This window comes from Salvelinus namaycush, chromosome 7 (assembly GCF_016432855.1).
Source record: "Salvelinus namaycush isolate Seneca chromosome 7, SaNama_1.0, whole genome shotgun sequence".
Lineage (NCBI taxonomy): Eukaryota > Metazoa > Chordata > Actinopteri > Salmoniformes > Salmonidae > Salvelinus > Salvelinus namaycush.
In genome coordinates, this window is record NC_052313.1 from 5,004,720 (window position 1) to 5,021,035 (window position 16,316).

The window sequence follows — 16,316 nt, forward strand, 5'->3', positions numbered from 1 at the left end:
TGCGTATTTCTGTGTGTGTGTGTCTGCGTGTGTGTGGGCCTGCGTGTGTCTGCGTATTTCTGTGTGTCTGCGTGTGTGGGCCTGCGTGTGTCTGCGTATTTCTGTGTGTGTGTGTGTCTGCATTTTTCTGTGTGTGTGTCTGCGTGCGTGTGTGTGTGTGTGTGACTGCGTGTATGTGGGCCTGTGTGTGTGTACGTGTGTGTGTGCTTGTCTCTGGGGGTGTGTATAGGTATGCACATCCTACACCCATGTGTGTGTGATTGAAAGCCAGTTATGTCTCCCAGGCAGTATTCAGCTGTGACCCCTGACCTGCAAGAGACGGGTGGTTGGGGAGGGAGACCGAAGAGGAACTGATATACCAGGTAGCCAGCCAGAGAGGCAGGCAGACAGTCAGAGAGGCAGGCAGGCAGAGAGGCAGACAGTCAGCGAGGAAGGCAGGCAGAGAGGCAGACAGGCAGAGAGGCAGACAGGCAGAGAGGCAGACAGGCAGAGAGGCAGACAGGCAGAGAGGCAGACAGGCAGAGAGGCAGACAGGCAGAGAGGCAGGCAGGCAGAGAGGCAGGCAGGCAGAGAGGCAGGCAGGCAGAGAGGCAGGCAGGCAGAGAGGCAGGCAGGCAGAGAGGCAGGCAGGCAGAGAGGCAGGCAGAGAGGCAGGCAGGCAGAGAGGCAAGCAGGCAGAGAGGCAGGCAGGCAGAGAGGCAGGCAGGCAGAGAGGCAGGCAGGCAGAGAGGCAGGCAGGCAGAGAGGCAGGCAGGCAGAGAGGCAGGCAGGCAGAGGAAGGCAGGCAGAGAGGCAGGCTGAGAGGCAGGCAGGCAGAGAGAGAGGCAGGCAGGCACAGAGAGGCAGGCAGCCAGGCTGAGAGGCAGGCAGATAGCATTACTGACTGATAACCCTGCAGAGATTCCATCTTTTAAGAAGAGTGCATTACAGACAGCCCTTCTTCCTTCATGATAGTACACTCTGAGTGGAATGGAGTTCTGTGGTTCTGGGTCCTTTTGAGAGATATTTATTAAATGTTTTCCCTGATATGCATGAGGTTCCTCAATGACATCTTATTTACTCTAGATGAAATAGCTGTTTTTAGCATTTATAACACTGCTGCTCTCTGTGGATGTCAGCATTGAATGTTTACATCTTAAACACACTCCACTCTATCCCAGCATACAATGCGTTATAGAGAGAAATACAGCCGTGCCTTTAAATCTAAGCTTGCAGCATGACAAATACAAGCTACGGTGCAGGTGATGAAGTCTAACACAGGGCTGTACTGCTTGTTGATGTCTGCCTGACCTGCTGCCGTACTGGTGTAGCATGAGAGAGCTGTCGAGGTGTTAGTGTTGCCATATTTGCGTTGTGACAGAGCAGTTGTAACACCTCCGCCTGTGGCTTACTCTGTCTGCACAGTCGTGTCTAATAAAGAAGAGCCAAAAACAGAGAGGGTGGGAGGGAGAGGGAGAGATCTATGGTTTTGTGGGTGGGTATTACATGGAGAGATCGCTCCTGGTTTCAGTCCGTGTACAGTCATCTGTGTTAGTCTCATCCAGAGCAAAAAGAGAACGGTGTCACTATGTGCTCTGAGCAGGCTAGGTGTGGGAGTGAGACAGAACAACAGAACAGGACATACCGGGGAATAGTTTGACAATAAACAATGCCATGGAAGACAGGAGGAACACAGAACAGCGGGGAAAACAACACAACATGATAAAGTGGATGAGGAGAGGTGTGGAATCCCCAAAACTTTGGAGATGACAGTTGTTCTAGGCCACGACAGTTCCAGGCTATACCTAAAGAACACGGTTCCAGGCTATACCTAAAGAACACGGTTCCAGGCTATACCTAAAGAACACGGTTCCAGGCTATTCCTAAAGAACACGGTTCCAGGCTATTCCTAAAGAACACGGTTTCAGGCTATACCTAAAGAACACGGTTTCAGGCTATACCTAAAGAACACGATCCAGGCTATACCTAAAGAACACGGTTCCAGGCTATTCCTAAAGAACACGGTTTCAGGCTATACCTAAAGAACACGGTTCCAGGCTATACCTAAAGAACACGGTTTCAAGCTATACCTAAAGAACACAGTTCCAGGCTATACCTAAAGAACACGGTTTCAAGCTATACCTAAAGAACACGGTTCCAGGCTATTCCTAAAGAACACGGTTTCAGGCTATACCTAAAGAACACGGTTCCAGGCTATACCTAAAGAACACGGTTTCAGGCTATACCTAAAGAACACGGTTTCAGGCTATACCTAAAGAACACGGTTCCAGGCTATACCTAAAGAACACGGTTTCAGGCTATACCTAAAGAACACGGTTTCAGGCTATACCTAAAGAACACGGTTCCAGGCTATTCCTAAAGAACACGGTTCCAGGCTATTCCTAAAGAACACGGTTCCAGGCTATACCTAAAGAACACGGTTTCAGGCTATACCTAAAGAACACGGTTCCAGGCTATTCCTAAAGAACACGGTTTCAAGCTATACCTAAAGAACACAGTTCCAGGCTATACCTAAAGAACACGGTTCCAGGCTATACCTAAAGAACACGGTTTCAAGCTATACCTAAAGAACACAGTTCCAGGCTATACCTAAAGAACACGGTTTCAAGCTATACCTAAAGAACACGGTTTCAAGCTATACCTAAAGAACACGGTTCCAGGCTATACCTAAAGAACACGGTTTCAAGCTATTCCTAAAAAACACGGTTTCAAGCTATACCTAAAGAACACGGTTCCAGGCTATTCATAAAGAACACGGTTTCAGGCTATACCTAAAGAACACGGTTTCAGGCTATACCTAAAGAACACGGTTTCAGGCTATACCTAAAGAACACGGTTCCAGGCTATACCTAAAGAACACGGTTTCAAGCTATTCCTAAAGAACACGGTTTCAGGCTATTCCTAAAGAACACAGTTCCAGGCTATTCCTAAAGAACACGGTTCCAGGCTATACCTAAAGAACACGGTTTCAAGCTATACCTAAAGAACACGGTTCCAGGCTATACCTAAAGAACACGGTTCCAGGCTATACCTAAAGAACACGGTTCCAGGCTATACCTAAAGAACACGGTTTCAGGCTATTCCTAAAGAACACGGTTTCAGGCTATACCTAAAGAACACGGTTCCAGGCTATACCTAAAGAACACGGTTTCAGGCTATACCTAAAGAACACGGTTCCAGGCTATTCCTAAAGAACACGGTTCCAGGCTATACCTAAAGAACACGGTTCCAGGCTATACCTAAAGAACACGGTTCCAGGCTATTCCTAAAGAACACAGTTCCAGGCTATACCTAAATAACACGGTTCCAGGCTATTCCTAAAGAACACGGTTCCAGGCTATTCCTAAAGAACACGGTTCCAGGCTATACCTAAAGAACACGGTTCCAGGCTATACCTAAAGAACACGGTTCCAGGCTATTCCTAAAGAACACGGTTCCAGGCTATACCTAAAGAACACGGTTTCAGGCTATACCTAAAGAACACGGTTCCAGGCTATACCTAAAGAACACGGTTCCAGGCTATACCTAAAGAACACGGTTTCAGGCTATTCCTAAAGAACACGGTTCCAGGCTATACCTAAAGAACACGGTTTCAGGCTATTCCTAAAGAACACGGTTCCAGGCTATTCCTAAAGAACACGGTTCCAGGCTATTCCTAATAAACACGGTTCCAGGCTATACCTAAAGAACACGGTTCCAGGCTATACCTAAAGAACACGGTTCCAGGCTATTCCTAAAGAACACAGTTCCAGGCTATAACTAAAGAACACAGTTCCAGGCTATACCTAAAGAACACGGTTTCAGGCTATACCTAAAGAACACGGTTCCAGGCTATACCTAAAGAACACGGTTCCAGGCTATACCTAAAGAACACGGTTTCAGGCTATTCCTAAAGAACACGGTTCCAGGCTATACCTAAAGAACACGGTTTCAGGCTATTCCTAAAGAACACGGTTCCAGGCTATTCCTAAAGAACACGGTTCCAGGCTATTCCTAATAAACACGGTTCCAGGCTATACCTAAAGAACACGGTTCCAGGCTATACCTAAAGAACACGGTTCCAGGCTATTCCTAAAGAACACGGTTCCAGGCTATACCTAAAGAACACGGTTCCAGGCTATTCCTAAAGAACACGGTTCCAGGCTATACCTAAAGAACACGGTTTCAAGCTATTCCTAAAGAACACGGTTCCAGGCTATACCTAAAGAACACGGTTTCAGGCTATTCCTAAAGAACACGGTTCCAGGCTATTCCTAAAGAACACGTTTCCAGGCTATTCCTAAAGAACACGTTTCCAGGCTATTCCTAAAGAACACGTTTCCAGGCTATTCCTAAAGAACACGGTTCCAGGCTATACCTAAAGAACACGGTTCCAGGCTATTCCTAAAGAACACGGTTCCAGGCTATTCCTAAAGAACACGGTTCCAGGCTATTCCTAAAGAACACGGTTTCCAGGCTATTCCTAAAGAACACGGTTCCAGGCTATACCTAAAGAACACGGTTCCAGGCTATACCTAAAGAACACGGTTCCAGGCTATTCCTAAAGAACACGGTTCCAGGCTATTCCTAAAGAACACGGTTCCAGGCTATTCCTAAAGAACACGGTTCCAGGCTATTCCTAAAGAACACGGTTCCAGGCTATACCTAAAGAACACGGTTCCAGGCTATTCCTAAAGAACACGGTTCCAGGCTATTCCTAAGAAAGTTCCCAAACTCTCTTATATGCATGCTACTTGGAGACTTTTTTATAAATGCCATAAAGTAGTTCAAGTGCTTCTGATCCAGTTAGGATTCAAATGATTAACTTTGATTACCCAGTCTCAGTTATTCTGTAACGATCATGGCAGAGCTTACTATCCACTAAGTATAAAATTATAGTTGTATTTCCACAGCCTTGAGCAACAATCTAATTTTACAAGCTTTAAAGTCATTGAAGCACATGAAGTCAAATTCACATAGACTATTTTTCAACATTATTTGAAATATTATGAACTACCTATCCCCCAAATTACTTTCAGAGTGCAGCGGAATGGTCTTCAGCGTCAACCAACCAGCCCAGAACTGGCTGAAGCTCCAATCCTGCCAACCAACCAGCCCAGAACTGGCTGAAGCTCCAATCCTGCCAACCAACCAGCCCAGAACTGGCTGAAGCTCCAATCCTGCCAACCAACCAGCCCAGCGCTGGCTGAAGCTCCAATCCTGCCAACCCACCAGCCCAGCGCTGGCTGAAGCTCCAATCCTGCCAACCAACCAGCCCAGTACTGGCTGAAGCTCCAATCCTGCCAACCAACCAGCCCAGTACTGGCTGAAGCTCCAATCCTGCCAACCCACCAGCCCAGCGCTGGCTGAAGCTCCAATCCTGCCAACCAACCAGCCCAGTACTGGCTGAAGCTCCAATCCTGCCAACCAACCAGCCCAGTACTGGCTGAAGCTCCAATCCTGCCAACCAACCAGCCCAGTACTGGCTGAAGCTCCAATCCTGCCAACCAACCAGCCCAGTACTGGCTGAAGCTCCAATCCTGCCAACCAATCAGCCAACCAACCAACCAACCAACCAGCCATGCACTGGCTGAAGCTCCAATCCTGCAAACCAATCACTAAAATATAATTATAATTATAGTTAAGTCACATTTTTGTCATTTCAATAATGAATTAGTCTAGTTATTGTCAAAATGACGAGAACAGTGGGCCATTTTAGTCAGCTAAATGCCATTTTAATTTTAGTTTTTACCTTTATTTAACTAGGCAAGTCAGTTAAGAACACATTCTTATTTTCAATGACAGCCTAGGAACAGTGGGTTAACTGCCTTGTTGAGGGGCAGGACGACAGATTTTCACCTTGTCAGCGCAGGTATTCAATCTTGCAACCTTTCAGTTACTAGTCCAACGCTCTAACCACTAGCCACTACCTGCCGTCTAATTTTAGTCACATTTTTTAGTCTCTTTAACATATAGTTGACATAAAAATAACTGACTTATTGTGCAGAAACATACATAGCCTTGTCCTACCAAAATACAGTGCATTCGTAAAGTATTCAGACCTCTTGGATTTTTCCACATTTTGTTACATTACAGCCTTTTTCTAAAATTGATTAAATAAAACAATTTATTCATCAATCTACACACAATACCCCATAATGATGACCGAAAACAGGTTTTTAGAAATGTTTGCAAATGTATTAAAACGGAAATACCTTATTTACATAAGTATTCAGACCCTTTGCTATGAGACTCAAAACTGAGCTCAGGTTCATCCTGTTTCCATTGTTTATCCTTGAGATGTTTCTACAACTTGATTTGGAGTCCACCTGTGGTAAATTGATTGGACATGATTTGGAAAGGTACACACATGTCTATTTAAGGTCCCACAATTGACAGTGCATGTCAGAGCAAAAACCAAGCCATGAGGGTGAAGGAATTGTCCGTAGAGCTCCGAGACAGTATTGTGTCGAGGCACAGATCTGGGGAAGGGTACCAAAGCATTTCTGCAGCATTGAAGGTCCCAAGGAAACACAGTGGCCTCCATCGTTCTTCAATGGAAGAAGTTTGGAACCACCAAGACTCTTCCTAGAGCTGGCCGCCTGGCTAAACTGAGCAATTGGGGGAGATGGGCCTGGGAGGTGACCTAGAACCCGATGGTCACGCTGACAGAGCTCCAGAATTCCTCTGTGGAGATGGGAGAACCTTCCAGAAAGACAACCATCTCTGCAGCATTTCACGAGTCAGGTCTTTATGGTAGTGGCCAGATGGAAACCACCCCTCAGTAAAAGGCACATGACAGCAACAAGATTCTCTGGTCTGATGAAACCAAGATTGAACTCTTTGGCCTGAATGCCAAGCGTCCAGTCCGGAGGAAACCTGGCACCATCCCTATGGTGAAGCATGGTGGTGCCAGCATCATGCTGTGGGGATGTTTTTTTAGCGGCAGGGACTGGGATACTAGTAACAATCGAGGGAAAGATGAACAGCAAAAAGTACAGAGAGATCCTTGATGACCTGCTCCAGAGCACTCAGGACCTCAGACTGGGGCGAATATTGACTTTACAACAGAACCACGACCCTAAGAACACAGCCAAGACAATGCAGGAGTGGCTTCAGGACAAGTCTCTGAATGTCCTTGAGTGACCTAGCCGAAGCACGGACTTGAACCCGATTGAACATTTCTGGAGAGACCTGAAAATAGCTGTGCAGATAGACATTCCCCATCCAACCTGACAGAGTTTGAGAGGATCTGCAGAGAGGAATGGGAGAAACTCCCCAAATAGAGGCATGCCAAGCTTGTAGCGACCATACCCAAGAAGACTTGAGGCTGTAATCGTTGCCAACGGTGTTTCAACAAAGTATCTGAATACTCATGCAAAGATGATATTTCAGTTATTTATACATTTGCAAAAATGTATATAAAACGGTTTTTTTGTATTTTTTTTATTGGGTATTGCATGTAGGTTGATGAGGGGGGGGGGAAATAATTTAATCCACTTTAGAAATAAGGCTGTAACGTACCGAAATGTGGAAAAAGTCAAGGGTTCTGAATACTCTTTGAATGCACTGTATATTTCTGCATAACATTCTGTCGAATGATTTTCTTACCAACAGGCAAATTGGCAGAAGAAGACATTACTCTGCGGCAGCCCTTGACAGGGCTCCAGGCTAACATTTTCCTGCAATTGGATTTTGAAATGCTGTACAATCTGAAACCTTTTGTTTGCTCATCACAGCTGCAGGCCCCAGCGGAACAGGCCCAGGGACACGGTAGACACGTTCATTACAGGTATCATGAGGATAATGCTCAATCATAGTTTTAGCTGCCTAAAAAAAATATGACGTTTTGAAACTTTTGAGTGAGGTGAACATGTATGTTCAGTTGACGCTGGTGCACTCATGCGACCAATTAAAATGTTTACTAGCACAGCGAAGTCAGACGGTCGCATAATGACTGTGACTAAATGGTCAGTTTGAAGCCCTGCCCCTTTGACATACTGTACCTACAGTATATTGTAAAGTTCTTTCCTAAGTAGTTGCCTGAGGTTGCAGCAAACTAACTAGCTAGCATTATCAATCTATTATTACATTATCAATCTGTTATTACGTGAACATATATTGAGATGATTCACTTTCAGATGTCTCTTGAGGTTGGGTAGTATTTTTCCGTCAACTGGGTGCAAACGCTGTCTTCTCCCGTGGAAATATAGCATTTTGTCTAGTTTGAATCTACACAATAAGTAATGTGGCTCCAAACATCAACGCTTTTCCTACTGGGCGCTTGTAACACTGGGAGATTAGCCATGACGTGTGCCTTTTTTGCTTCAATGATTTGTTGCCACCAGATTGGAGAACTGTTTCCGGGCTAGAGGTGACTCGTGAATTACCTGGGCATGGTATTTATTTTCCAATAGCAGCAATGCAACATTGATATGAGAGATCATTACAATTCTGCCTATGTCATGCGTGCTTTTGATTGGACCAAACAAGCAAGCCTGAAAAGCACTCAATCTCTCCAAAAAGTCTTGTCCAGTCCACAGACTTTAGTCATAGAGATAACATTGCCTCCCCACTAGTTTCTGTGTTCCTCTGTGTTCCTCTGTGTGTCTCCATTTCTCTATGTTCCTCTCTGTGTTTCTCTGTGTCTCTGTGTGTTTCTCTCTGTTTCTCTGTGTGTTTCTCTGTGTGTTTCACTGCGTGTCTCTGTGTGTCTGTGTGTTTCTGTGTGTGTTTCTCTGTGTGTGTCTCTGTGTTCCTCTGTGTGGTCTCATTAGTGTGAATCTCTTGGTTTAATTAATCAGTAACAGGGTGTTTAATTCATATTTTATTTCGACAGAGTGGAGTCGGTTAGAGAGCTGTTCCCTGTAACCCTTCTAAACGTGTTTTAATGGTTACTGCATGCTTGTTAGGGAGTCAGAGAGAGCCAGAAGAGAGAGAGAAGAGAGTAAGAGAATCATAGAGAGATTGTGTGTGTGTGTGTGTGTGTGTGTGTGTGTGTGTGTGTGTGTGTGTGTGTGTGTGTGTGTGTGTGTGTGTGTGTGTGTGTGTGTGTGTGTGTGTAATCGTCTGGGATAAGGAGAGAAGAGCACTCCACATTCCCTATGTGGTCTATGATTACAACCACGCCACGTTTAGAGGGTCCATTCTAAATGATGACTGGTCTATGACTGCTACCTCTGGTCTATGACTGCTACCTCTGGTCTATGACTGCTACCTCTGGTCTATGACTGCTACCTCTGTGTGTGTGTGTGTGTGTGTGTGTGTGTGTGTGTGTGTGTGTGTGTGTGTGTGTGTGTGTGTGTGTGTGTGTATTTGTCTGTGTGTGTGTGTGTGTGTGTGTGTGTATTTGTCTGTGTGTGTGAATGTGTGTGAGTGTGTGAATGTGTGTGTGTGTGTGTGCATGTGCGTGTGCACGTGCCATTTTCCGTGTCTGAGTGTGCCGGTGTCGCGATCCTGCAAGGCTTGAGCACTTTTTCTCCCCAGAGTTATTTGTCAATCATTCTTTCCGATTCAGTGAAATAAAGAACAAGCAACCCAAGTCTCCCAAGAGAATGGCTACGGAGACCTCCAGTGATCCCACAGATAGAGGAGCTGAATTTAAAGTATCAACCAAAGCAGTTAAATATCCACACTGCTCTACTCTACGTTTTTTTTCAACCCTCTTGATTTTAATCATCCTGAAAAGACACCCTGGCTTTTCAAAAAAGTGTTTTCAAAACGGGATAATCTCCGACATTTTGCATCAGAAAACAGAAACGTTATGAATCACTACAGATGTTAACGGGTGTAGGAACAGCTGACGAGCAGCACGATTGATTGGATTCATTTTACACTTACAACATCCTCCCACCTCCCCTTTCCTATCAGACCTCAGGATAAGACCCAGAGGCAGACAGTTTGAAGTAACACAAGTTTATTACAAAAACAGGGGGCAGGCAAACAACAGGTCAAAGGCAGACAGAGGTCAGTAATCCAGAGCAGAGTCCGAATGGTACAGAACGGCAGGCAGTCTCAGGGCAGGCAGAGGGCAGTAATCCAGAGCAGAGTCCGAATGGTACAGAACGGCAGGCAGTCTCAGGGCAGGCAGAGGGCAGTAATCCAGAGCAGAGTCCGAATGGTACAGAACGGCAGGCAGTCTCAGGGCAGGCAGAGGGCAGTAATCCAGAGCAGAGTCCGAATGGTACAGAGCGGCAGGCAGGCTCAGGGCAGGCAGAGGGCAGTAATCCAGAGCAGAGTCCGAATGGTACAGAACGGCAGGCAGTCTCAGGGCAGGCAGAGGGCAGTAATCCAGAGCAGAGTCCGAATGGTACAGAACGGCAGGCAGTCTCAGGGCAGGCAGAGGTCAGTAATCCAGAGCAGAGTCCGAATGGTACAGAACGGCAGGCAGGCTCAGGGCAGGCAGAGGTCAGTAATCCAGAGCAGAGTCCGAATGGTACAGAACGGCAGGCAGTCTCAGGGCAGGCAGAGGTCAGTAATCCAGAGCAGAGTCCGAATGGTACAGAACGGCAGGCAGGCTCAGGGCAGGCAGAGGGCAGTAATCCAGAGCAGAGTCCGAATGGTACAGAACGGCAGGCAGGCTCAGGGCAGGCAGAGGGCAGTAATCCAGAGCAGAGTCCGAATGGTACAGAACGGCAGGCAGGCTCAGGGCAGGCAGAGGGCAGTAATCCAGAGCAGAGTCCGAATGGTACAGAACGGCAGGCAGGCTCAGGGCAGGCAGAGGGCAGTAATCCAGAGCAGAGTCCGAATGGTACAGAACGGCAGGCAGGCTCAGGGCAGGCAGAGGGCAGTAATCCAGAGCAGAGTCCGAATGGTACAGAACGGCAGGCAGGCTCAGGGCAGGCAGAGGTCAGTAATCCAGAGCAGAGTCCGAATGGTACAGAACGGCAGGCAGGCTCAGGGCAGGCAGAGGGCAGTAATCCAGAGCAGAGTCCGAATGGTACAGAACGGCAGGCAGTCTCAGGGCAGGCAGAGGGCAGTAATCCAGAGCAGAGTCCGAATGGTACAGAACGGCAGGCAGGCTCAGGGCAGGCAGAGGGCAGTAATCCAGAGCAGAGTCCGAATGGTACAGAACGGCAGGCAGGCTCAGGGCAGGCAGAGGGCAGTAATCCAGAGCAGAGTCCGAATGGTACAGAACGGCAGGCAGGCTCAGGGCAGGCAGAGGGCAGTAATCCAGAGCAGAGTCCGAATGGTACAGAACGGCAGGCAGGCTCAGGGCAGGCAGAGGGCAGTAATCCAGAGCAGAGTCCGAATGGTACAGAACGGCAGGCAGGCTCAGGGCAGGCAGAGGGCAGTAATCCAGAGCAGAGTCCGAATGGTACAGAACGGCAGGCAGGCTCAGGGCAGGCAGAGGGCAGTAATCCAGAGCAGAGTCCGAATGGTACAGAACGGCAGGCTGGCTCAGGGCAGGCAGAGGGCAGTAATCCAGAGCAGAGTCCGAATGGTACAGAACGGCAGGCAGGCTCAGGGCAGGCAGAGGGCAGTAATCCAGAGCAGAGTCCGAATGGTACAGAACGGCAGGCAGGCTCAGGGCAGGCAGAGGGCAGTAATCCAGAGCAGAGTCCGAATGGTACAGAACGGCAGGCAGGCTCAGGGCAGGCAGAGGGCAGTAATCCAGAGCAGAGTCCGAATGGTACAGAACGGCAGGCAGGCTCAGGGCAGGCAGAGGGCAGTAATCCAGAGCAGAGTCCGAATGGTACAGAACGGCAGGCAGGCTCAGGGCAGGCAGAGGGCAGTAATCCAGAGCAGAGTCCGAATGGTACAGAACGGCAGGCAGGCTCAGGGCAGGCAGAGGGCAGTAATCCAGAGCAGAGTCCGAATGGTACAGAACGGCAGGCAGGCTCAGGGCAGGCAGAGGTCAGTAATCCAGGGCAGTGTCACAAGGTATAGAACGACAGGCAGGCTCAGGGCAGGCAGAACGGTTAATACCGGGAAAACTAGAAAACTGGGACAAGAGAGAAAAACAGGATTACTGGAAAAACGCTGGTATGCTTGATGAGACAAGAAGAGCTGGCAACACACTAACAGAAAACACTGGTATAAATGCACAGGGGATAATGGGGAAAATGGGCGACACCTGGAGGGGGTGAAGACAAGCACATGACAGGCGAAACAGATCAGGGTGTGACACTTCCCCCGTTTCAAGTCCCCCCAAGATAATTATTCTGTGCTAAATGTATCCTTGGCTGGACACAGAGTGACCAGTCATCAATTAGAATGGATTCTACCATATATACGGTACCATTCAAAAGTAATTCCAGGGTTTTTCTTTATTTTTTACTATTTTCTACATTATAGAATAATAGTGAAGACATGAAATAACACATGGAATCATGTAGTAACCAAAAAAGTGTTATACAAATCAAAAGGAGCCACCCTTTTCCTTGATGACAGGTTTTCCAACAATCTTGAAGGAGTTCACACATATGCTGAGCACTTTTTGGCTGCTTTTCCCCCACTCTGTGGTCTAATTAATCCCAAACCATCTCAATTGGGTTGAGGTCGGGTGACTGTGGAGGCCAGGTCATCTGATGTAGCACTCCATCACTCTCCTTCTTGGTTTAATAGCCCTTACACAGCCTGGAGGTGTGTTGGTTTATTGTCCTGTTGAAAAACAAATGATAGTTTCACTAAGCGCAAACCAGATGGGATGGCGTATCACTGCAGAATGCTGTGGTAGTGTCGTGGAAAATCTTTATTTAATAAGATTTGCAATAATGAAGCTGGTCCACCACACACTTAGAAGTGGAATGCTGAGCGCTCAACCATACAAAAAAATACAGAGGTCTTATATAGCAAACTTGAAAATGCATAGTCATGGCTGGTTCCATTCCTCCCCGGCAGACGGGGCAACACAAGCTACCTTGGGTTCATCTTGTGGTTATGTGCACCCGGTGTTGTTTACCCCCCCGGCTTAGTTTCTCAGAAGCAAATATGATTTGAAACAGTAACAGGTTTGTTCTAGTCCTCAAGATATCTCTATCTCAGGTCGCACCATGTCCTTGACTATACACCCAGACCAGCTGCAGGGAGCTAAAAGGTGGAACCATCAGGTAGTTATGAAATCATATTACCAATGTAAGAGATGTCTTACTATTGCCAAGCACATAGTTGTTAACTATCAATATGAATACAGATATAATCAGTTAAGCAGGTAAAAACGTAGTTTCTCTTACAGTAGCCATGCTGGTTAAGTGTGCCTTGAATTCTAAATAAATCACAGACCATGTCACCACTAAAGCACCCCTACACCACCTCCTCCATGCTTCACAGTGGGTACACATTTGGAGATTGTCCTTTCACCTACTCTGCGTCTCACAAAGATACAGCAGTTGGAACCAAAAATCTCAAATTTGGACTCATCAGACCAAAGAACAGATTTCCACTGTCTAATGTCCATTGCTCGTGTTTCTTGGCCTAAGCAAGTCTCTTCTTCTTGTTGGTGTCCTTTAGTAGTGGTTTCTTTGCAGCAATTCGACCATGAAGGCCTGATTCACACTGTCTCCTCTGAACAGTTGATGTTGAGATGTGTCTGTTACTTGAACTCTGTGAAGCATTTATTTGGGCTGCAATTTCTGAGGCTGATAACTCTAAGGAACTTATCCTCTGCAGCAGAGGTAACTCTAGGACTTTCCTTTCCTGTGTCGGTTCTCATGAGAGCCAGTTTCATCGTAGCACTTGACGGTTTTTGCGACTGCACTTGAAGAAACACTTCAAAGTTCTTGAAATGTTCTGCACTGACTGACCTTCATGTCTTAAAGTAATGATGGACTGTAGTTTCTTTTAGCCTATTTGAGTTGTTCTTGACATAATATGGACTTGGTCTTTTACCAAATAGGGCGATCTTCTGTATACCACTCCTACCTTGTCACAACACAACTGATTGGCTCAAACACATTAAGAAGGAAAGAAATTCCACAAATGGACTTTTAACAAGGCACACCTGTTATTAATTGATATGCATTCCAGGTGACTACCTCATGAAGCTGGTTGAGAGAATGCCAATAGTGTGCAAAGCTGTCAAAGGCAAAGGGTGGCTACTTTGAAGAATCTCAAATATGACATATATTTTGATTTGTTTAACATTTTTTTGGTTACTACATGATTATATATGTGTTATTTCATAGTTTTCATGTCTTCACTATTATTCTACAATGTAGAAAATAGTAAAACTAAAGAAAAACCCCGGAATGAGTAGGTGTGTCCAAACCTTTGAGTGGTACTGTACATGTGGCCTCGGACTGCTAATTAGAGTAAAATGTTTGACACACAGGGCTTGGTGTGTGTGCGTGTGTGTTTTGCGTGTGCTATGCTATGGCAGTCACCCTGCTTAATTTCATAGTCAGTGGTTCAATAATATAATTCAATTCCTGGCCCTGCAGAGAGGGACTTTTTGAATCGAAATTAGTCATTATAAGCCTGCCTGCATCTTTTAACAGTCCAGTGATCTTTCATGGCATTAACATTAGCTCAGTTATTTCTACTGCAAACAGGAATGCTGGACGTAAAAGTCTTAATGGGCCTGGGTTTAGATGGGTCCTATAGATCTGAGAGGGTCTAGATGGGTCCTATAGGTCTGAGAGGGTCTAGATGGGTCCTGTAGGTCTGAGAGGGTCTAGATGGGTCCTGTAGGTCTGAGAGGGTCTAGATGGGTCCTATAGGTCTGAGAGGGTCCTATAGGTCTGAGAGGGTCTAGATGGGTTCTATAGGTCTGAGAGGGTGTGGATGGGTCATATAGGTCTGAGAGGGTCCTATAGGTCCGAGAGGGTCTAGATGGGTCCTATAGGTCTGAGAGGGTCTAGATGGGTCCTATAGGTCTGAGAGGGTCTAGATGGGTCCTATAGGTCTGAGAGGGTCTAGATGGGTCCTATAGGTCTGAGAGGGTCTAGATGGGTCCTATAGGTCTGAGAGGGTCTAGATGGGTCATATAGGTCTGAGAGGGTCCTATAGGTCTGAGAGGGTCTAGATGGGTCCTGTAGGTCTGAGAGGGTCTGGATGGGTCATATAGGTCTGAGAGGGTCTGGATGGGTCCTATAGGTCTGAGAGGGTCTGGATGGGTCCTATAGGTCTGAGAGGGTCTGGATGGTTCCTATAGTTCTGAGAGGGTCTGGATGGTTCCTATGGGTCTGAGAGGGTGTGGACGGGTCCTATTGGTCTGAGAGGGTCTGAGAGGGTCTCGATGGGTCCTATAGGTCTGAGAGGGTCTAGATGGGTCATATAGGTCTGAGAGGGTCTAGATGGGTTCTAAAGGTCTGAGAGGGTCTGGATGGGTCCTATGGGTCTGAGAGGGTCTGAGAGGGTCCTATAGGTCCGAGAGGGTCTAGATGGGTCATATAGGTCTGAGAGGGTCCTATAGGTCTGAGAGGGTCTAGATGGGTCCTGTAGGTCTGAGAGGGTCCTATAGGTCTGAGAGGGTCTAGATGGGTCCTATAGGTCTGAGAGGGTCTGGATGGGTCATATAGGTCTGAGAGGGTCTGGATGGTTCCTATTGGTCTGAGAGGGTCCTATAGGTCTGAGAGGGTCTGGATGGTTCCTATAGGTCTGAGAGGGTCTGGATGGTTCCTATAGGTCTGAGAGGGTCTAGATGGGTTCTAAAGGTCTGAGAGGGTCTGGATGGGTCCTATGGGTCTGAGAGGGTCTAGATGGGTTCTATAGGTCTGAGAGGGTCTAGATGGGTCATATAGGTCTGAGAGGGTCTAGATGGATCCTGTAGGTCTGAGAGGGTCCTATAGGTCTGAGAGGGTCTAGATGGGTCCTATAGGTCTGAGAGGGTGTGGATGGGTCCTATAGGTCTGAGAGGGTCCTGTAGGTCTGAGAGGGTCTAGATGGGTCTTATAGGTCTGAGAGGGTCTAGATGGGTCCTATAGGTCTGAGAAGGTCCGGATGGGTTCTATAGGTCTGAGAGGGCCTGGCTCTCGCTGATTCTTCACACCAAGGGTTGGGTAGATCAGCTTTAATATTACTTTTATAATGTAATTGTCTGTATCATTTCCAATCTCCCATATATTTTGGGGGTTAAATATAAATATGTGTATATACACACACACACACATCTTTTTAAAATACATTTTCCTGTATTATTTTCCGATAACCTTACCAATTAAGGTCACAGTTATGAAAACTTAGGACACCAGAGAGGCTTTTCTACTGACTCTGAAAAACACCAAAAGAAAGATGCCCAGGGTCCCTGCTCATCTGCGTGAACGTGCCTTAGGCATGCTGCAAGGACGCATGAGGACTGCAGATGTGGCCAGGGCAATAAATTGCAATGTCTGTTCTGTGAGACACCTAAGACAGCGCTACAGGGAGACAGGACGGACAGCTGATCGTCCTCGCAG

At 46.9% G+C, this 16,316-nt stretch overlaps 1 protein-coding gene across 1 annotated transcript in view; it reads left to right on the plus strand.

Moving 5' to 3' along the window:
- Positions 1-16,316, plus strand: part of LOC120050390 (netrin-G1-like) — a 239,656-nt gene that overhangs the window by 44,220 nt on the left and 179,120 nt on the right. The window lies entirely within an intron of this gene.